Source organism: Macrobrachium rosenbergii, chromosome 19 (assembly GCF_040412425.1).
Source record: "Macrobrachium rosenbergii isolate ZJJX-2024 chromosome 19, ASM4041242v1, whole genome shotgun sequence".
Classification (NCBI taxonomy): domain Eukaryota; kingdom Metazoa; phylum Arthropoda; class Malacostraca; order Decapoda; family Palaemonidae; genus Macrobrachium; species Macrobrachium rosenbergii.
The window spans coordinates 23,157,678-23,180,220 of NC_089759.1; the positions used below are offsets into that span (position 1 = coordinate 23,157,678).

General features: G+C 37.5%; 1 protein-coding gene across 2 annotated transcripts in view; it reads right to left on the reverse strand.

Annotated features, from left to right (window-relative positions):
* The window catches only part of Kap3 (kinesin associated protein 3), a 261,015-nt gene extending 239,431 nt beyond the window's left edge, over window positions 1-21,584 (reverse strand). For both annotated transcript variants that reach the window (XM_067121283.1, XM_067121282.1), the window contains exon 1: window positions 21,135-21,584. The gene's annotated coding sequence lies outside the window, so the exon portion shown is untranslated. The remainder of the gene's footprint in view (window positions 1-21,134) is intronic.
* Window positions 21,585-22,543: the final 959 nt, after the last annotated feature.

Here is a 22,543-nt window from a genome sequence, read left to right on the forward strand (position 1 = left end):
CTGAGTATCTGGCTAATGAATTCTTCTAACTTATTCATTTTATATTTGTAAATGTTCAACGAATTCTTATACACAATATGAATATGTATATGTATATGATATATATATATATATATATATATATATATATATATATATATATATATATATGTATGTGTGTGTGTTTGTGTGTGTGCGCGCGCGCGGGTTTGTATAAACAATCAGCATTAACGGGAGGCCATTTTAGGTATGTTATCACTACCTTTCATACTTCATACACTGGACGTATGTCTCAACGGCACTGACCTTGAAAAAAAAAAAATCAACTTCATTTGGGATACTACTCTTTCTCTCAGCTCCGTCATTACCCTCGGGTAGACAGCCCGAGATCTTTTGCGTTATTCCATACGAAGAATGACTTGACATAAAAAGAATGAACTACATTTTTTTACGGTTTTTATGTAGTTCATTCTAAAGAAGAAAATTCCGTCAGAAAAACTTCGCTGAACGGAATTCCGGGAGGAGGAACCTGAAGAAGTGTGAAGACAGTTCGGGGTAAAGGACTCTCGACCTTGTGTAAGGGCCCTTCTTACAAACTTCGGGAAGGATAAGAGGCCATCACAACTACTGCTAAATCATGTACTTAATTTTATTCATTTTCTTTAAGAAAGAGAAAAAACTTGATGCCACTGTCAATAGAATAGAGTATAGAATTTAGGCCAAAGGCACAGTACTGGAACCTATGAGGTCATTCGGCGCTGAAAATTGAAATTGACAGTAAGAAGGTTTGAAAAGTGTACCAGGAGGAAAACCTCGCAGTTGCGCTATGAATCAATTGTTAGAGAGGGTGGAAAGTCTGATGGAAGGATGAAAATATGAACGGAGGTACAGTAAAAGGGATGAAAGAGGTTTCCGCTAAGGGCCGAAGGAACGTGGAATACAGAAAAGCCAAGGAAATCGAAGGACAGGATCTACATTTTGTCACGAGTAGTACCTCCAGTAGAGCAACAGAAATTCTCAAAATGAAAGAAAGTATTGTTATTATATTCACTGACTTAACAATTGCCAAGCACACCAACCACCGGGAAGTTAACAGTCTGAAAAGACAATCATTTCCGCTAAAACTGCAATACTGTTTCCACCATTCAGTAAAACAATGTAGTCCATCTGATTTTTCTGATATTTCATCATTTTTTATCCACATTTAATTACATATCATCGTTTTATCTATCAAGGATTTAATCCTAAACTCCCACTTCCTAACATAATTTACTCTAAGGGCTAGAGATGTCAAAGTAAACTGTTTACATCCAAATTTGTTTTATATGACTGCAAGCGCTACAGAGAGATGATAAAATAAATTCCATCTTCACCGATAGAAAATTCGTAAACGAAGTCGTCGAATGCTTTTAAAGTCTGACAAACGCATGAAACAAATATGTATCATTCGATCACGACTAATTCATCTACTTTTAAAAATATCATGAGAGAGAGAGAGAGAGAGAGAGAGAGAGAGAGAGAGAGAGAGAGAGAGAGAGAGCAATTCCGCACGTTAATTACAGGTAAATTAGATTATGTGACGCTAATTATGCACGGCAAGTAAAGGTTACTTACGAAGTGAAAATCCATCATGGCGGTCAAATTCGAATATAATGCTTTAATCGTTATCCAGAAATTAAATGGATGGTAAAGCAAAATCGCAAAACGAAACAAAACCCCCAAAAATACAGCAGATTAACCAAAAACCAAAAGATATACTGGTGTATTACTTAAAAAAAAAAGTGATATTATGTAACTAAGTCTGAGGACAGAAACAGCAACCGGAAAGGGTAGTCAGGAAATTGCCGATAAGAAGAATGCGTTATTGTAATTCCACCCTGCCTTTGGAGAAAGAGTAACAAAAGCGAGGTAACTGCTAATACGAGGCGTCCCATAGGGAATAGTGATCGGAACAATGCCTTCGGAAAAGACGGAGAGAAAGAGGATCTCGATTTATAAAATATGAGGGTGTGTCACTGAGCAAACATGATTTTAATCCCCCTTAATAATAATAATAATAATAATAATAATAATAATAATAATAATAATAATAATAATAATAAGAAGAAGAAGAAGAAGAAGAAGAAGAAGAAGAAGAAGAAGAAGAAGAAGAAGAAGAAGAAGAAGAAGAAGAAGAAGAAACATCCACACGCATAGCATAATAATGATAATACCTACGAACTCTAGAAAGTAATCAAACCCTTACTTCATAACAAAAATAGCATCTCTCGTAGCGATACCAGGTTTTATCCAGATAGTTCCCAAAATCAATTTTCCCAGCCCTCCTCACAATTTCTAATATTTCAAGATACCCATCGAGGTATTTCCTTAGCTCTCATGGTTCAATCTGACATTAAGTTTCAAGAAGAAAACGGATCTAAAGATATACTCTCAAGCACATAAACTTTCACGTGTGAATCAAGAAGCACAGAGGTTGTGGTTCGACATGTGTACATAATCAATCAGAGAAGCAAACACATGTTCACGCTGACAAAGAGATGCGACAGGTACGTGCAAAAGAAAAAGTCATCTGCAATGCTCTTTTAAATAGATGAAAGAGCACAGGAGAAATTTTCCCATCTGGGTGATATGTCTATAAACAATAACAGATGGAGAGAGAGGACTCTACCTCTTTGAAGGGGATGGAACAGTTCGAAAGTTACGAGATCATTGGGAGAAATTAAGAAGTTCATGATAATGATGATGATGATGATGATGGTGATGATGAATGGCATTACTTTCTGTGACGTGGTTCAGTTTATGTTGTTGATACTGGACCACGATGAAGAGGATGGTGGTTATGGTGAATTTCAAGGAGTGGAAGTTTGTGACGTTAATGATGGTGATGGCTATAATTTATGGTGACTGCTTTAATATACTGTAACGAATAACGTGGAGATTCTGGAGACGAACCATTTTATGGAGTAAATTACAAAATTATCTGATCCGCAATAATAACACTATCAATAGCAGTGGTAAAGTAGTGATAATAATGATGACGATGATAACAATTAAAGCAAGGAACACAAATACAGATCAACACCTATACGCAGATGATGCCGCATCTCGATATCTTCAGATGCAACGAGCCGACACGGATGAGGAGGCAATACAATAAAATATACAGCAAGATATCAGGTGTCCTTCAAAGACCTAGAATGTCTAGTACCTCAAGGGAACTTTGCAGTCTCTCTTACTCAAGAGCAAAGTGTTACATGACACTGCCAGAAAGATTGTCCCATCGTTTTACATTAAAGGATAAAATCACAAGGTAAGTAAACCACCACCTCACCTTCCTTCCCATCATAATACTAATACAACTAAACACAATAACATAGACTTGGGAACCGTTGCAAAGACGCATCTCTTTCGTCCTCATTCTACTACTACTACTCAACTAAAGACAATAACATAGACTAGGGAGCCACTGCAAAGACACATCTCTTTCGTCTTCCTCCTACTACTACTAACGCATACTTGAAGAGCCAATATCAACTCGCCTAACGTTCCACTGAGTGACTAAGACAACGGCTCGAGAGTCAGTTGGGTTTTCGTTTGTTTATAGAAAACACGTCAATTTCATGCGGATTTCACCCGAGAGATGGAGGAATCACAAGATAACTATAATATACTGACGGACTCACGCACAACAATGCACGCTCGCTTGCGCACGCGAAAGCTAACTAAATGGTCTGGTTAAACGTTTCTTTTAAGGTAAAGGAATGGTGCCAGGTAGATTATGATGACAGTAAAAATTAGCAGAAGTTGACATGCGCGAAAGGAGAAACATAAAGAGATAAACATGTTGTAGATTGCATTAAGGAATGAGAGAGAGAGAGAGAGAGAGAGAGAGAGAGAGAGAGAGAGAGAGAGAGAGAGAGAGAGAGAGAGAGAGAGATTATGATAATAAAAATTAGCAACGCTGACATGTGCGAAAGGGGGAAAAATAGAGGAAAACATCTTGTAGATTGCAATGAGAGAGAGAGAGAGAGAGAGAGAGAGAGCACTTTTATTTGAAAGTGTAAATAGCGTAGAAATTCTCATTTCTTATATATATGGTTTTGTACAACACAAATTTATCAACAAATAAATGAAAAATTCATTCATTCATTCACAAGTATAAATGTATGTATATACTGTATATATACATACATACATACATACATACATACATACATATATATATAAATATATACGGTATATACTGTGTATATATATATATATATATATATATATATATATATATATATATATATATATATATATATATAAATATAATAGACAGAATAACTGAGTATCTTTATTGCAGAGCAGTGTTCAATCTTCTCAAGCACGCAGTTTTAAAATGAATATTTTCGTAGTTTTAAAATGAACATTGGAAAAACACATACGTTTGCTATCAATCATCTACATCTTGGACCATGTCTGTAGCCTAAAAGAAGAGAGGCTGTGAGATGATATCTTAACGCTAATCACTTTACTTCCAAATATTTCCTCTGGTGACTCGTTTCTTATTTACTCATTACAATGAAGTCTTCTGTTATCTTTCCAGCCACCTAACGATATTGCCAGTTTAGTTGAAAAAAGCAAGGCAGCCTCAGTGAGAACATCTCTTTATGTAACACGAGGACTTTTTAAGAATAAGGAAACCCAGCAGAATCAGGAAATCCTTATTCTTGAATTGCCTGGGCTGCGCGACTGATGACACTGACCCATCCTTGGCTCCCAATGGCCAGAATTAAGATCTCCCCTACAATAAAAACCTGACAGACACACGAACAGGGCGCCTGAGTGGTCTATAATGATGCAGCTGCAGTTAGCTAGAAATCAAGCTGTATAGAGAGAAAAAAAGTTGCATGCTGTGACTCCGTGATTCAATCGTTTCTTAGAAACGTTTCTGAACTTGAAATAGTATATTTGCTCGGTAGAGAAGTGTTTGGATTTTCAACAACAAATAAAGTTTTTCAGAAGATGTTAAGCTTATTATCACGTAAACTGGTAGATTTCTTGACGCTCACCCTTTGCTGTGAAACCTTGAATGAGTTTGACTACTTTTGTTCGTGTTTTCATCGCACATGTTAACTTCACAGGGAACTGATCTGAACAGAGAACCCTTGGAACCATTATCTGATTCAAAAGATCATTCTGTTCCTAGCAACATATTAAATTGGAGTATGCAAGTTTTTCTACTTCCAGTAAATGCATTCATAGGTTTAAACACATATGAAGGGAAATATGCAAAACACACATCAGCATAAATACATAAACACACATTAGCATACGCGTGAATGGAGCCAAATGTGACCTCTCGCACCTAAAGCTACTAAATACAAATCAACATGTTTTATTGTAAAATATGAACATGAACCCAAAGGTAAATGTGTTCAGCTGTACCTTTTTAATTTTTTATAAAAGAAAACTATTGTGCCGGCCTTGTCTGTCCGTCAGCACTTTTTCTGTACACCCTCAGATCTTGAAAACTACTGAGGCTAGAGGGCTAAAAATTATGTCGATCATCCACCCTCTATTATTCATCAAACATACCAAATTGCAGCCTTCTAGCCTCAGTAGTTTTCATTTTATTTATGGTTAGAGTTAGCCATAATCGTACTTCTGGCAGCGATATGGGTACCAACAACATAGGCGACCACCGGACCGTGGCTGAGTTTCATGGGCTGCGGATAAGAGTTTTAAGGGCCGTGGCTGAGGCCACCACCGGACAGATAACTCGATTGCCCCGTAGACACTTCGGCGCATTTTTTACTTATTTATGAATAGGACCAACAACTTCCGTAATCATTATGTCTGTAAAACACTCATCTTTCATACGATCAAAATAAAACTTAATGATACACTCACCGTTGTCGAGTTGTGAGCGTCTTGCGTGGGCCAAATAAGTTATGCTTGGGTCGTGAAATTTGAATGCACTTGCGGAAAAGCATAAATGCGGACGGAGTCTGAGACCCGAAACCTCATACCTTGCATTTACAATATGCTTATTAACGTAAGTGCATCACCCATTAGTCAACAACTCTTCAAGAGAAATAGTTGCTCACTGAAAAAAAAGCAACAATATGAGTGTGGAAGCAATATCTGATCGATTCAAACTGGAAAAAGCTCCCTAAAATCCATAACATTTAAATTACTACTGCTCGAGATTAGAATTAAGATTTCCCCTAAAAGTGTCCTGTTTGTTTTCTCACAGGGGTATGTACCTTAAATTCCTGTGTGTGGATCATAATTGCAAAGCAAGTGAATACCAGTGTCTTATCTTCAACTGGCTTGCTCCATGACCTAAGGTAAGAAAAAATAGGCTCAGACATCTGAATTTATCCAATTCCCTTCTTCGGATAATACACGAAAACGATGTTATGTTTGTCCTAGAATTGCCAGCAATGAATTGCTGACATTCCATTCCCGAAAATTGAAAGTTATTGTAGACATCTGTTCTTAAATTATTATGGTAAAATGGAAGACAAATGGTTCTGGGGGCGATGGAGAGACAAATAAACATAGGATGAACTCTCTGAAGCAGTGTTAATCTAAAGTGCACCTACAGCCATTCTTCACCTGTCTGTTCTATGAGAGAGAGAGAGAGAGAGAGAGAGAGAGAGAGAGAGAGAGAGAGAGAGAGAGAGAATCGATCACCACTGAACAGACAAATAATGTCAAGTTCTTTCTTTATTTTGGGACTTTCCCTTGTCTACTTCCCATCGAGAGTCATTGACCTCAGAATGTTCCAGTCACTGCATCATCTCAAGTGACTCTCTCTCTTTCTCTCTCTCTCTCTCTCTCTCTCTCTCTCTCTCTCTCTCTCTCTCTCTCTCTCTCTCTCTCTCTCACACAAAACGCATTTCGATTTTTCATAAGCGCTTCTTGTCATCTGCTTGGGAAAATCTTTATAAAACGTAACTTGAGTTTCGATAAATCTCTTCTCTTGTCTCATCACTCGTTGTTGTCTTTATCAAAATTTCTTAATCCCTTCTCCACAACTTATCAAACAATTTTATAAATCTTGCAAATGTGTATTTCATGAGTGCCTTTTTATTCTTAAAATCCACTCTCGCCTCACCCACTTCACTTTTGCATCTCTCTTTATCTCATTGTGTACCTTGCAGACACTTAACGATACTTTTTGAGTTTTCACAGACCCACATCAAGAACCATTTATCTTTATTTGAACGAAGCCCACGATGCACTGGCCTGAGGGACAGAGAGAATGGTGGAAATATTACGTTCCACTTGTTATCCCGGATATCAAGACAAATGACTGCATCAAGATACTTCTTAATGGGAAGGCCAAGAGGAACTAGCAAGCGAATGCCCTCATCTAGCCCAGGCCCGAAAGAACGACACACAGAATGGCGAGGGATATTTCTGTGTGATAAAAAAGGAATAGAGAAGAGAGTAGCAGAAATGATCAACAGAAATAAATAGATCTGGAAATACACAAATAAAACTAAATGAGAATAAAGTTAAATACATAAAGTGACCCGCGACGATGAAACTGAAGATGAGCAATTAAAAAGCTAAATATCAATCAGTCAACAAATAATACTGAGTCCATGACACAGTCCAGGCGAGGTTCGCCGTTTTTAATTACTGATCTGATCCAAATTTCTTTACTTGGTCTCAGAGGTTCATAAATGATGCATATACAAACGCCTCATTATAACTGCAATCATTATCTTTGTACTGTCATCATGAGAAAGGACAGAAAAGGGGCATGATTCATACCACATGCCATAACTGGGAGAAGGGAAAAAATAAAATAAAATAACGATGAAAAGAAAACGGAAAAAAATGACCTCTAAGTGGCAGCATTTCTATGACATCATTTGCGAACTTTACAATCATCATTCGAAAGCGCCGAAATGCAGACAAACCACATCTTCCAATTCGCAGGTTTCTATTGGTAATTCTCTTATTTCCTAAACTGCGCCGCTTACATATTCGCTTCTCGAGTTCAATTAGATTTGGCGCATACAATTCGATCTTTATCTTGGTGAAACTTACAATAAAACGGGGACAACTCTCATAATAATGACATTGGGGGTAATAATATCGGTGAAGATGATTACACCGCTTTTGCCGCAAGTCCTTATTTCCTGTGTGTGTGTGTGTGTGTGTGTGTGTGTGTGTGTGTGTGTGTGTGTGTGTGTGTGTAAGATGTGGGAGGGACGATTCCCAAAGAGTCCGACGTCTCTGTAACAATGAGACAAACGCACTGTATCAGAGCAGGTGTTCAAATCTATACTTCCATTTAGAACACCCGATTAATCAGATGCAGCAGTCATTAAGATTATAATCATGTTTGCTAAAAAAATTCCACAAGTTCGACAGAAACAGAAAACCTTCACCAAGGAAAACAGTCCGTAGAGCAGGGAAAACTTCACACCTCCGTGTGAAGAATTCCTAGTAAAAATCTTATTTTAAGATGCCAATTTTTCTCATTCTTCCACCACTAGTGGTGACAACGGACGGGAATAATGAGGAAAATCATGTTTTCAGTAAGAAAGATGCAGTTACCGAGGATCAAATACAAAGACAATTGATTAAGCGGAACGCAAAAAAAAAAAAAAAATCCGTAATACGAAAAATGCAAAGTAATGCCTCATTAGTCACCAACAGAAGCAAGAAGCGTGAGTTGACGATATCCTTTTCAAAATAACGCAAAATAACTGATGAGATGACGATCCGATCATCTCATTCAAAGCATGAAAACCGCCAATAAGTGCGAAAATTTAAAAAGGGAAACTCGTTTACGAACAATTGCATTCTTTCTCCTCTGTGGAATGATTGAGGCTTGCAACATCTTCGCAAATCAACAAAAACAATATATCTTTTTTTTAAACAGGAACATTCTTTTGGATTTTTTAAATGTTATTTTTAGGTTTAATCGAGTCCTGCTTCAGATTATAGCGTACATGTAATCATAACTTCATAGTTGATTATTAGCGCCTGATGATTAACTAGCTAAATATAAAAAATAGAGTATCTTTTTCATTTCAAGAACATAAGCCATTTCTAAATGACTCAAGATTCGTTTTTCGAATAACAAGCACCTCAGGATTTCACCCAGTCCATGAGATCTCCTGCCTTCTTGTGACTCATTGCAGTTCGCTCCTAAGGCCTCCATATTCAGTTTTCCATCATTTCCGTCAAGTCGTGTGAATTTTTTACCCGTCTCGCCTCTAGTTTTATCTGGAAGGAAAACAGGCATTTTCAGACTACTCCGTCCGTCGTTTCTGTCCAATGTTCATTTGAAATCATTTGCATTTAAAGTATAACGTCTTTCAGATTTTGAGCGAGAAACGTTCGAGAGACTAAACGATTTCTGATTTCGGAATTCGTCAAGTTATTTCTCTGGGGGTTTAAACTAGCCATTAGGGGGCAGGCCAGCCCCTACCCGTGAGTTAACGCCTCTGCAAAAAAAAAAAAAAAAAAAAAAACATACAAAGGCAACTTCTGGCACGGTGTAAAAAAAACCGTAGGTTAATCCTTTTGTATAAAAAAATTTTTTTTGCATGAAAAAAAAAAACCTACCAGGGCAACAGCTGGAACGGTGTAAAACCCCGCAAGTTAATCCTTGGTAAAAAAAAATCACAATAAAAAACTTACAAAGCCAACCTCTGAGGCGGTGCAAAACCTGTAAGTTAATGCCTTTGTAAAAATAAATAAATAAGTAAATAAAAGACTTACCATGGCAACCTTGGCCCGGTGTAAATAAAAATCAATAAAAATTAAAAAATTACAAAGGCAACCACTAGTGTGGCATACAACCCCGTTAATTAATACCTTCGTGAAAACAAATTAAAAATAAAAAATTACAAAGGCAACCACTAATGTAGCAGAAGACTCCATAAGTTAATTCCTTTGTAAAAAAAAAAAAATAAAAATAAAAATTCACAAATGCAACTTCTAGCATGGCATACAACGCAACTTGTAAGAAAAATCAATAAGACAACCTCTGGCATAAAGTTTCTAAAAAAAAAAAAAATAAATAAATAAAAAATAAAAAAATTACAAAAGCAATCTACGGCGCTGGGTGAAACCTAGTGAGTTAATACAATTGTAATATATATATATATATATATATATATATATATATATATATATATATATATATATATATATATATATATATATATATATATATATATGTGTGTGTGTGTGTGTGTGTGTGTGTGTGTGTGTGTGTGTGTGTGTGTGTGTGTGTGTGTATATATATATATATATATATATATATATATATATATATATATATATAATATATATATATATAATTACAAAGGCAACCACTGGTGTGGCATAAAGCCCTGAAAGTTAATACTTTTGTGGGAAAATAATTACAAAAGAAATTTGGCTTATGTAAAATATCGTAGGTTAATGCCTTTGTAAAAAAAAAAAAAAGTAAAAAAATTACAAAGGCAACCTATGGCGTGGCATAAAACCTCATAAGTTAATGCATTAACAAAACTAAAGTAAAAAAAAAATGAAATAAAAAACTTACAAAATCAACCTCTGGCTTGGCGTTAAAATTTTTAAAACAAAGCCTTCCTAAACAAATTACAAATTCATCCACTGGTATGGTGTAAAACCCCGCAAGTTTATGCCTTTGTAATAAAAATGAAAAAATACAAAATTCCAAATGTTATCTCAGGTTTGGTGTAAAACCTCTTAAGTTAATGTTTAAAAAAAAAAAATTACAAGTGCAACCTTTGTATTTGTAAGAAAAATGTAAAAGTCACAAAGGCAACTTCTGGCATGGTGCAAAACCGAATAAGTTAACGCCCTAATGAAAAAATTTTTATAAGTTACAAAGGCCTTAAATTAATGCCTTTATTTAACAAATTAACAAAATAAACAAATACAGTCAACCTTTAGTGTAGTATAAACATCCGGAAGTTAACACCTTTGCGAAGAAAATAAAAAATAACAAAGGCAACCTCTGGCGCGGCTTACAACCCCTAGAATGAATGCCGTTGTGAAAAAAAAAAAAAAAGGCAACCTCTGCCACAGAGTAAAAATCCGTACGTTACAGATTTAGTAAAATAAATAAATAATTAAAATACAAAGGCAACCTCTGGCGTATCGTAAAAATCGACAAGTTAATGTTTTCCTAATTTTTTTTTTTTTTATAAAATACATCGGCAATCTAAGGCTCGTGCAAGCTACATCTCTAGCTTAACTTAGCGCCCCGTGAAGTCTCCAAAATTACAAAGCGGAATATCCTGTACTCTTCCATCCATCAAAACTTTTTTTTATGCAGAATGAATTTCGAGGATGCTTTTTCTCGCGCAGCAGTTTTCCCGCAATTATTTCAAGTGCGATTTCCACACGGTTCCATGTCAATGGACTCGGCACAAGAGGTGTAAAGTGATATCCCCCTTTGTTTTTTATCTATTCATCTGGTTGCTTTCCCTTCTGCATCACTGCCGGGAATGTGTGTCACAAACGATCCAGACTGAAATGACACTGATTGTGTCGAGATACAGTTTCACCTCCAAACCTTAAATGTATCATCTGGTGCCTTGCCAGCTTTATATTCCTCAGAAAAGCCCATTCATTTCACGCTTTCATGTGCATCCCTTGTAATCCCAAAGTACATCCAAGTAAGATTTGAGATTTGATTCGTTCCTGCGCATTCATACATTTCTTTTTAAATTTTTCTTTGCATTGCCTAATTAATTCAACTCAAAGGGTAACTCTAGGGGAGTTTACAGTGTGGGAGTCGCGAGTTCAGATCCGCTCATGGCTTGATTAGATTTCAGTGGCAACACTACCGTACTGTCTCTGAGCTACGGACGGTGGCTTTTGGGGAGCCTAATGGTCTATCTGCAGCCAATGCCCGGTTCTCCCTAGTCCTACTTAGGGTATAGAATGGAAAGGAATATAAAGTTTAGGCCAAAGGCCAAGCCCTGGTACCTATGAAGTCATTCAGCGATGAAACGGAAATTGAGAGAAAAACGGCTTTAAAGGTGTCCTAGGAGGAAAACCTCGCAGTTGCACTATGAAACAAGTGTTAGGAGAGGGTGGAAAGAGGATATGAACGGAGGTACAGTAAAGGGAATGAAATGGGTTGCAGCTAGGGGCCGAAGGGACGCTGAAAAGAACCTCAAGTAATGCCTACAGTACACAATATGAGGGACACTGACGGCACTACCCCTCTACGGGGGCTGGGGTAAAGAGAAACTTAAAGTCTCTAAGCATAAGCACCTGTTCCTGTCTGAAACGTAACTAGATATTGCTGTTCTCTTTCCCTCTATTATGGTCCACTGTCATTGCGTATGGTTTCAATACTATAGCACATTTAGGTATTCTAGCTAGGGAAACATCAGCTCAGTGGTCTGGTTAAACTAAGGTATACTTACTTAGGGAAACATCTCATTTATTGAAGTATACGTTATATTCCATTGCAATGCGTTTTCTGTAAAGTACCACGTTTTCTGTATTCATATATTCATGCATAACCCCCGAGGATAAAAAGCCCTCAACCGAAGGAAAATATTTGCTGTCATAAAATGATCATTCACGGGAATGAGTGATTGCATGACAGTTACGCGTGAAATAATGAATAAGAAGGAGGAGAAAATGTAAAAAAAAAAATTGCTCTCAGAAAGCACTCAATGTCTGTGAAAAATATTAAATCTGAGCTGATGAAGAACAAAGGACTTGGATGAAAAATAGGCAAAATATACACAAACATTATCATAATGCAACTATATTTTAGTAGCGAAAAGCAGATAATTAAAACGAAATACCTGGCAATTGTAGGCAGTAGGGGCAGAACGTCATGAAAATGCAGTTTCTGCATGTTTCAATAATTAGTATATATGAATTTATATGAAAAACAGCTGTTTTCTGGAATTAGTCCCTATGTTAAACAAACTTGACCATATGTAGGCCATTGGGTGTGAGTTTACTTCTAAACTAAATACACACTACACGTTTCCCACCTAAACTTGTCTTAAAAACATGCATACATCGCATTTACAGACTCTGTCCTTACGTTCTAAAAACGTTGTATGAGTGAAGTCGATGGGTGAAAGTCTCTATTCAAACACGTGGCATGGCCCTGCCTACAACAACTTGCAGCCTGCTTAAAAGCACATCAAAGACGTATTTCGACAGCGATGCTTCCTGTCCTTGTCCTAAACTTCCCTTAACCTAACCCTAAACTAGAATGTCGTGTCCTGATCTTGAAGGGCATGGGGGAGGTTGATGAGCTACTACTGAAAGCCGTTCGAATCGAATTGGGACTTGGAAAAAATTGGCGATTACTAAACCAAGATAGGTCATTCTTGGACACCTTAGAATAAGCTGATCAACTTTTATCCTATGCTACTTCTGTACTGGATCTGCCATAATGAAAAACTGGGCTTGTCCCTACGACTGTCATAATACCAAATGAAAAAAAAATGTAAAATGAGGAAAGTTGAATTAAAAGAATTTTCTGTAGTAGAGAGGAGCTTAACTACCATGAAGGTTTCGAAGGCTGCTTTTATCTATTATTATTATCATTATTTCAGTAGATGAAACCTATTCACATGGAAAAAGCACACATGGGCCACTGACTTGAAATTCAAGCTCCCAAAGAACGTTGGCTCCCACCACAGACCCCACACTGCAGCAGTAACTAATCATAATCTGGAGCAGTGATTTTTCATCGCCCTGGGAGAGACGCATACCCGCGACATCTGAGTGGTATGCCACGACACTAATCACTATCCCAGCGGGATAATGCCGGAATGGCGATGGAAAATGGGAATAAGGATAGAAATGGACATAACTTTGTAAAATGAAAAGCAATACAGTAATAGGCAGAGGTGAAATGGAGGAGCGGTTATTATATGGGAGTATGGGAAGAGATTATTCGCAAAAGGAATATAAAAATAAATGCTTACATATGGAGAAGAAACTTGATACAATTGGGAAAAACATTACGAACGCTGTAAACATAAAAGAAAAACTCCTATTGTGCGGAATTTATTCACGGACACGTAACCCGAAGTCATTAAGTCTTTAACCTATACTTATGAAGCAGAAATTATGGGCTTTAGGAACAAATGAAAACTTACGTATTAGAATACAGCAGTAGCTAAAATTCGAATAATAAATCAAGGTCACATTTTTTTTAAACAAAAACACTCGTGCTGACTTTCCACCCCGTCCTCCCCTTCAAATGGATGGAACTCGGCTGAATGAGTCTGAAGCTTTGACTATACTTGATGTAACTCTCGACTCGCATCATACTTTTGAGAAACATCTAACGAACGCGTCAGCAAATGCCGCACGGAACTTGGGTATTATACGTAAAGCTTCATGTATCTATAACACTGATAAAATCAAATCAACCTGTTTTAGGACATTTGTCCTTCCTTTAGTAGAATACTGTTCGGTGTGGATGTCTGCTTCTGCCAGTGATTTATGTCTTTTAAAGAGTGGTTGGTTCGTGGTGGTAAGTTTCTATTTCCTAACGTTAGAAGTTACCTTAGAGACCATAAACGAATAGTCTCTTGTTTGTCCATTTTTCATATGTTGTATTTCAACAGAGAACTTTCGCCATCACAATTGACCCCGATCCTTCTTTTCTTGCTGAGAGAGACACCAGATTTACTGAACAGCAGCACCACCAATATGCAGTAACTGCGCCACGTTGTCAAGCTCCTTAGTTTCAGAGGTCTTTTATTCCTCACACAGCTGGACAGTGGAACAGTCTCCCTGAGGATCTTGTGCGATTTGAACCTCAAAAGCTCAAGCAAAGATGCAATGCCTTACTACGCTAAAACAATTTACCTTGTACTTGTGAAATTCTTCTTTTTCTGTATTTCCTGTTACCTTATGTAATTTCTTTCAAATGAACAACATATTCTTCGGAAACTTGAATTACAAGTCAGTGGCCCCTGTAGGCGTGTTCCGTATGAATAGGGTATATCTTCTGTCAATAATAATTAAGAAGATTTTATTTTAAAAGAAATTTGGATAATGGGTACATTTCCATCCTACTCTCAATTCGCACTGATCAGAAAATACATTATTATAAGTGATCCTACCAGCTGATGCTCAACTTGCCTCAAAGTGAGGAAAGCTGTGAAAAACCACACTTTTACGAAGTTTTAGTTAATTTTCTACGGAGATTTGTGCTCATTTTCCTTATTTTCAAGATGAACTATAAAGAACGGCTAGGTATCAGAGTGGGGTTGGAATGGAATGGAACATAAAGTTTAAGCCGGAAAAGCGCTGGGGCTATGAAGTCATTCAGCGCTGAAAGGAAAATTGGGAGTAAAAAGGTTTTAAAGGTGTAACTGGAGGTAAACCTTGCAGTTGCACTATGAATCAACTGTTAGGAGAGGGTGGAAAGTAAGATGAAAAAAAAAGGATATAGATAGAGGTACAATAAAAAGAATGGAAGGGGTTGCACCTTGGGGCCGAAGGGACACTGCAAAGAAACATAAGTATTGCCTACACTGCACTGCTCTGGGATGGGTGTGATGCAAGAGGCAGGGGTTCACAGTAACCCTTAATAACCCAAACGCGACGTATGCAGTATCAGACGCGCTCGATATCTTTCGTTATCGTAAAAGGCGTCGATATTGCTAATGAAATCATAAGTTGATACACCAGATAACACGAAATAACCCAGTCTAATTCTTGGTGGCCTGGTGTGGGCCTTAGGATTCATGAGACCTCCCAGTTTGCTCACTATACTATCATTACAAACAGTATTCATTATATTTTTGAAAAGCGCTGTTCGTAATTATTTTATCATGTACTGTTCTACACACTATACCTGACTTATCATTACTAAAGTACCTCAGTATTATTTTCGTACATTTTCACATTCCCATCAATATGATTTTTTGTGATAATTAAAATGACAAAAGTAATATAAAGCGTCCATATACAAGAACATATTACTGAACTTATCACCGACAAAATATCCATGCACAAAAGAATAATACCGAAGTGCTATCCCAATATCATGCACAAAAGAATAATACCGAAGTACTATCCAGTGTTGTAAGTCTTCTTTGTGTACTGATTTACAAAAAAGTATAAAACATACCAGTTTCTATTCCGTTCCGCCTCGCAAACTCTGGTTAGCACTTACCTGAAATTCAGAAAATTTGACTTGTAAATAGCCTATAGCTGGGAAGGGGGAAGATGATCAACTGTTAACAGGTACTGGGCAAAGTTGGTGGTAGTCGGGTTTAAGCACTATGAAAAGTCTTAAACCCAAATAACCCAGAATACCTAACCAAGGGGACAATTAACACATTTCGAGGACCCACAGAAGCACCACTCTAGAGTAGGTTAAACGACCTTAGATACGTCTACTATGACTAATAAATTTTATAGGCCTAAGCGTATGCAAGGTCTTGATACTTTTGCAAGCCTTGACTAAACCATTAATGTTTACAAGGCTTAATAAAACTAGTTCCATTCGCCTAACCGTTGAGTGAATGAGAATTAAAATGTTTTATTTCTCCAGTTACTGAGAGAAAAAGGCTGATAGCAAATGTTATTTCACCAGCCGTTGGAGAACAAGCCTGCAACTGCATTTCATTCCCAACCGTTGCCGAATAAGGATGTTGTGTCCAACCGCTGATTGTTGGCGAATAAGCCTTATATTGCATGTTATTTCCCTAACCATCAGTCAAATAAGGATGTTGTGCGATGTGGGTGATCTTTTTGTGATTTTACAAACTATACGGGCTATATAGCTTATATACTCGTATAGTACGAGCAATTCAACATGGGTTAGTGAGCCTCGTTTTGAACTTAAGATTCAGGGTACATATTGTTAATATATATACTTATTACACTCTATGTATCATCAACACGGCTCAGGGGCATCAAGAATCCTGTAACATCTGTTATAATAATTATTACATAAGCTAAAATATCGCTGCTTTGTGTGAGACCACATTCACTCGCTAAGTCATGTCGGCCTGCCACCACGAGTTCTTGCTCCGAGAACGACCTACAGAGTATATGACCAGTAGGCTATTGCTTGCTGAGCAGCCCTTAAAATATTACATTTGGGAGGGGAAAAGTACGAAATCTAAATTAATTATTAAATCCATTTATGGAGAAGAAAGCTAAAGCTTAGGAAGAATCACAGCTAGTTAGTCCGGTCTATTAACGTTAAAGAGACCGACAAAGAAAAGCTACTGATTTGGAGAAAAAGCGTAGCTAAAATCCAAATCGAATTGTGGCTGCTTTCCAAGACGGCGACAGGGCAATGGCCAAAGTTAGGTTCAGTAACCTCCAGTATTTTTTTTTTCACTGAAAATAATTCAGATAGGGTGTTTGAGACATCATAATGTCCTTGAATGTTACAGTCAGGCATCTACATTCATTCTCGGTTATAGCAAAACCTACGTCATTATCATCATCATTGTATCTAAGGCCGTGCAACGTACAAAGCCTCTATGAAATTGTGCCACTTATGCATTTACTGTATTTTTACTTCCACAAATCTCCACTCATCACAGTCGGTCTAGGTCACTTAATCTGCTAGCACTCACAAGAGCCCACCTATCACTATCACGTTCTATTATCTTGATTATACTAGTTTTAAACACCGACTACCACCAACTTAGCCCAGTGCCTGCTAAATGGTTTGAAGCATAGTTCAAACTTTCGTATCAACAGTCTTTCTTCAATGGGATTGCCCTTAATGTGGTTACCAAGGGTAATTTCGTCTTTCATATGCGCCTAGGTCTAATAACCACCGATGTTTTCGTAAGTCATTGGTAACATAACTATGCATTTTAGTACAATAAGAGATAACTGGTAGCAATATGCTTTAGTACAATAATAGGTAATACTGTAAAATAACTACGCACGGCCTCTTACCTATACTTTGAGTGTTGCTGATGGAGGAGGTGTTATGGTTACCGGCGGTCAAATATTTTTTGGGGGACCCTTTGGGAACGCCGGGTTTGGGTGGGGTAAAACCATAGGGCGTCAATAACATGGAATGGCGATCTCCCTGCCGACCTGTGACCTCGGGTGGCCGAAAGGTCTAGGTCCAGCTAATGGTATTATATATTCTGTACGGCAATTTTGCTTTTTTTTTTCCTCTTGTTAATAATTAAGAACACGTTTTTTATAGGTAAATTAACCATCACTGCAAAATATATTTCAAAATATATCTATTCTGAGGTTTATTGTAGTTGAGGTACAGAATTTAGCATTCGAATCTGTATAATCTCATATATTTATTACTGTTTATTATTATCATTATTATTATTATTACTTGACCCAATTTCACTGAGAAAAATTACCTCACAAAATCAGGTTGACCTAAGCAGTCCACCAATTGTGGTCATGGCCTGAGCATCGGCTCTTGGATGTAAGCAATGTCTAGCATAAATGGTTCCTGTAGATTACAGGACTTTCTTTGCACAGTCACTAAACACTAATTAAATAGTGATGTAGAATCATTAACCACTAACACCGCCTATGCACTCACACTTACTATACACTCACACTTATTATACACACACTCAACAACACTAAACACTCATTGAATGCTCAACAATCACTGTGCACTCACTATACACTAAAGGCTCACTTAACACTCATAAAACACTAAGCACTCACTAAACATTCACTAAATACTCACTATACCCTAAACGCTCACTAAACATTTACTAAGCACTCACTATACACTCAATTCTAAACATTCATTAAACACTAAACATTCACTAATCACTCACTAAACATTCATTCACTAATCACTCACTAAACATTCACTAAGTACTCATTATACACTTAACACTCACTAAACTCTTACACACTAAATCCTAAACTCACTAAACATTCACTGAATACTTACACACTATAAACACTACACTGACACACTAAACATTCACTAAAGCCTAAACGTTAAACATCCACTGAATACTTACTTAAAATTCACTAAACACTAAAATTCACAAAACATTCACTAAACATTAACAGAATACTTACACACTAAACATTCCCTAAATCCTAAACACTCACTAAACACTTATAAGCATTCACTAAACCCTAAACATTCACGTAATACTTACTCATTTAACATTCAGGATAACAAAAATTCACAACCGCACTAAGCCCCTATTCAATTTGTGCGGTTACCAGGCCTTTCAAGTTGGCCACAAGGCTCCGCAGCGCCACCTTGGTGGAAGATCACCGAACTAAGTAGCAATGGTATACAGATAGCATCTCCTGATATTTACCCTAAATAGGTAAAACACAGGGAGGGAGAGAGAGAGGACATCATGTTACGCTGGCCACCCTGGACTGGTTCGATGTATATGCAAGGCATGTTTATGGTATTTACCGTACGTTTATGGTGTTTACCATCAATTTATATTTTACGTACATCACCAAGGGGCTGGTACTAAACACGGCGCCCATTTTGCACGTAAACTTGCTTAGGGCCTAAACGACTTAAGGCCAAAACGACCAGAATTCTGTTCAAGAAGGGATCGGCTAAGGGAAGGGGAGGGGCCCGGTGTAGAAAACCTATTATAAACAGGTGCGGATTTACATTGAGGCTAATGAGGCTGCAGCCTGAGGCCCCGGGTACTGCGGGGGGGCCCCGATGAGGCGATGATTAAAAAATGTAAGTGATGCCATCGATTTTCTTTAACTGCTTACCTACGACATCGGCAATACTCGTCTCATATGTAAATTATACAATCAAACATATGAATTGTTCAATCTAATATTTTCATTGTTTTTCTGTTGCTCAACTTTGTAATGGAATTACCTCTTCTTTAATACAGTATGATACAGCATAATAGATCAATCGTTTCAATATAAATTAAACGCAGAACCCGCCAAAACATGACACTAACTACTACTGTTCATATCGAAACATGTACTAAAACAAAATATGATAAATGTGTACGTGTCTGTTAAAAAGGCCCCTGACCTGAAGTAGCCTCGGGCCCCAAGTACTGCTAGTCCGCGCCTGATTATAAAAGGAACTATACCATCCTAATCTTCCCTAACCTAACCTAGTAAGCCATGTTACTTAGCCGGGGGCTCTGCCCCACGGACGGCCGCCCCCCTTCCCCCCCGTGAGATCGCTCTCGATACCTCCCTATCCCCACTTTTCCTCAAACTGCCGTTTGCCTTTTAGTATGAATGCTTGAAAAGGTTTTCCTCAATATGGAGTTCATACTGTAATATAACTGGCTGGATATGTATCTATCTGTCTGTGTCCCTCGCCCCTCCCCCCGCCATTTTCATCAATTGGCCGCTCCGATTTTTACCAAAAGTTCCCCAATAACACTGCGCATGCGTGATTGCATTCCAGGATAGCCAACATACAATAACATATCAACTGTCTCTCTCCCCATGGTCTACCCAACCCAAAACCCCGCATTCCCTAGGGATCCCCAACCTTGTTACATGAAGTTCTGAGGTTAATTAAAAGTTAATTACAGTCGACCGTCAAAAAATAATGGTAAACTCTAGTTTTAGCCAATAATATTAGAAAACTGATAGCAATATGCTTTAGTACAATAATAATTGCAAACTGAAGGGAACATCAGTACAATAATTGGCTAATAGCATAGCCTACTGAAAACAATGAAATTCAAGGTAAAATTGTATAAGTTGCCAATATAAAATAATACCACGTAACCCAGGGGTGTTTCCTGGTTACAGTTTTGCCGTATTGGTTATGGGGGGAGGTGTGGGGGGGGCGGAATTGTCTTACCTTACAAGTCGTAATTTGATGTAGCGCTTCTTTCAAATATGTAGGTTACAATTTCATATCATGTACTGGCAACTTATAAAACAATACCGAAATTCAGTACAATAAGAACAGCATATTGATAGCAATATCACCATGCACTACTGTGTCTATTTCAAGTATTGTAATGTTACAAAATGCACTCATTGACCCGCACCCGAAAAGGGAAAGTCTGACGTCAACCGAAAATGACGAAGCATTGCCCTAAAGTATTATAAACCCTATCTTCAAGTTCGTACTAGGCCTAGTCTATATTTTGTACGACAACGACATATCATGTTAATACCCATGCAATTTACATAAAATCAATAAATGCTTCGACCTAGTACGGATATTCTATAATTCCCCTTACCTCATTAATACCAGTGAATGAGGGTCAAGCCATTCACTGACTCCTGATGAACAAGAGTAGATCGTAGTACCATAAAGTTATTCGTTGGTTTTTGATTAAGCCAGCCTTGGGCTGGCACGGGCTCTTGCTACGAACTATACATGAAGAGGAAACACATAGTATATTATCTGCGCCGGCACTATATTTCACTGACATAATATAGCATAGGCTAATCCCCCTCTGAATGTTTCTTTCTAAAGGCTGTTCTCATTGACCTTGTTTTCTTCTTATATTGCACGTTGCTCCCCACCTATTCCGGTATTTTCACCTTCAACTGACATGAACGCTCCATTTTCAGTTCAATGAACTCCGTCCAAATTGGCTAACTCCTCCTCCCGCGAGTGTGCCACTATGCCAGTGTATGGAGCAGCCCGCGGACGTCATTCAAACAACAAAGGTTGGGGTTCAACTGAGATGAGTGATCACACAAGTGTTGCCAGACCATCTTTCCAAAAATTTGGAAATTTGAAAAAATCAGTAGAAATGGGGGTTATTTTTCGGAAGACCCCAGTCACCTCCCACATTGTAATTTATATTTTTCTTGGGTAAAACACATCAAAACAAAAAATTTCTTATCAATACATAACCTTCGCAAATGCTTAATAACAGAGAAAAATAATTAATCAGTTTACGACTTATAAGGTAAGACAATAGGCTACCCTCCCTTAGCATCACCGGGGCAGTATTTTTGAGAATAAATCATTATACAGGCGAAGAGTATCAACAGACACCACCACTGACTTGCAAACAGGCTACTGTGTGTAGAATTGACAGTTGAATCTGTTGACACGTTAGAAAAAGTTATTATATAAAAATGACCGAAATATGGATTAAGTTTCAACCATTCCGTACAGTGCCTCACTAACTTTCCATCTTTAGATACTGGTCTGTATTTCGCAACAAAAAAACTTTTCATCTTTCACTCTGATGTCCGTCCCGTCGTTGACTACTTTAGGTCAAGCCTAGCATTGAAAACAAATATTTTTGGAGTTCATTGGTACTCACACCTTCCTGACCCTCAGTATTTCGAGATTTTGTGTCCGTGTACGTAGGAACACAAAAAGATTCATGATTAAAGCTATACATAGGATCTACGTTCATATATGTTAAAGATGGTTATCAATGTATGATTTCACCCGGCTACTATTTATGAATGCTGATTTTGAGGGAAGCAGAAAGATATTGAAGATGTCTTTTGTAGATGTGTAAATGTTGGCGTGTGTTATCTGAATTTATTTTAGACGGGAAATTGATTTATATTTGTATTTACTTCGGATGTTTCGACATATTTTCATTGAATGATCCATCACTTGTTGGAATGTTGTAGGTGCATTCATCAGACCAAACAGCAAAACAGTGTATTGGTACAG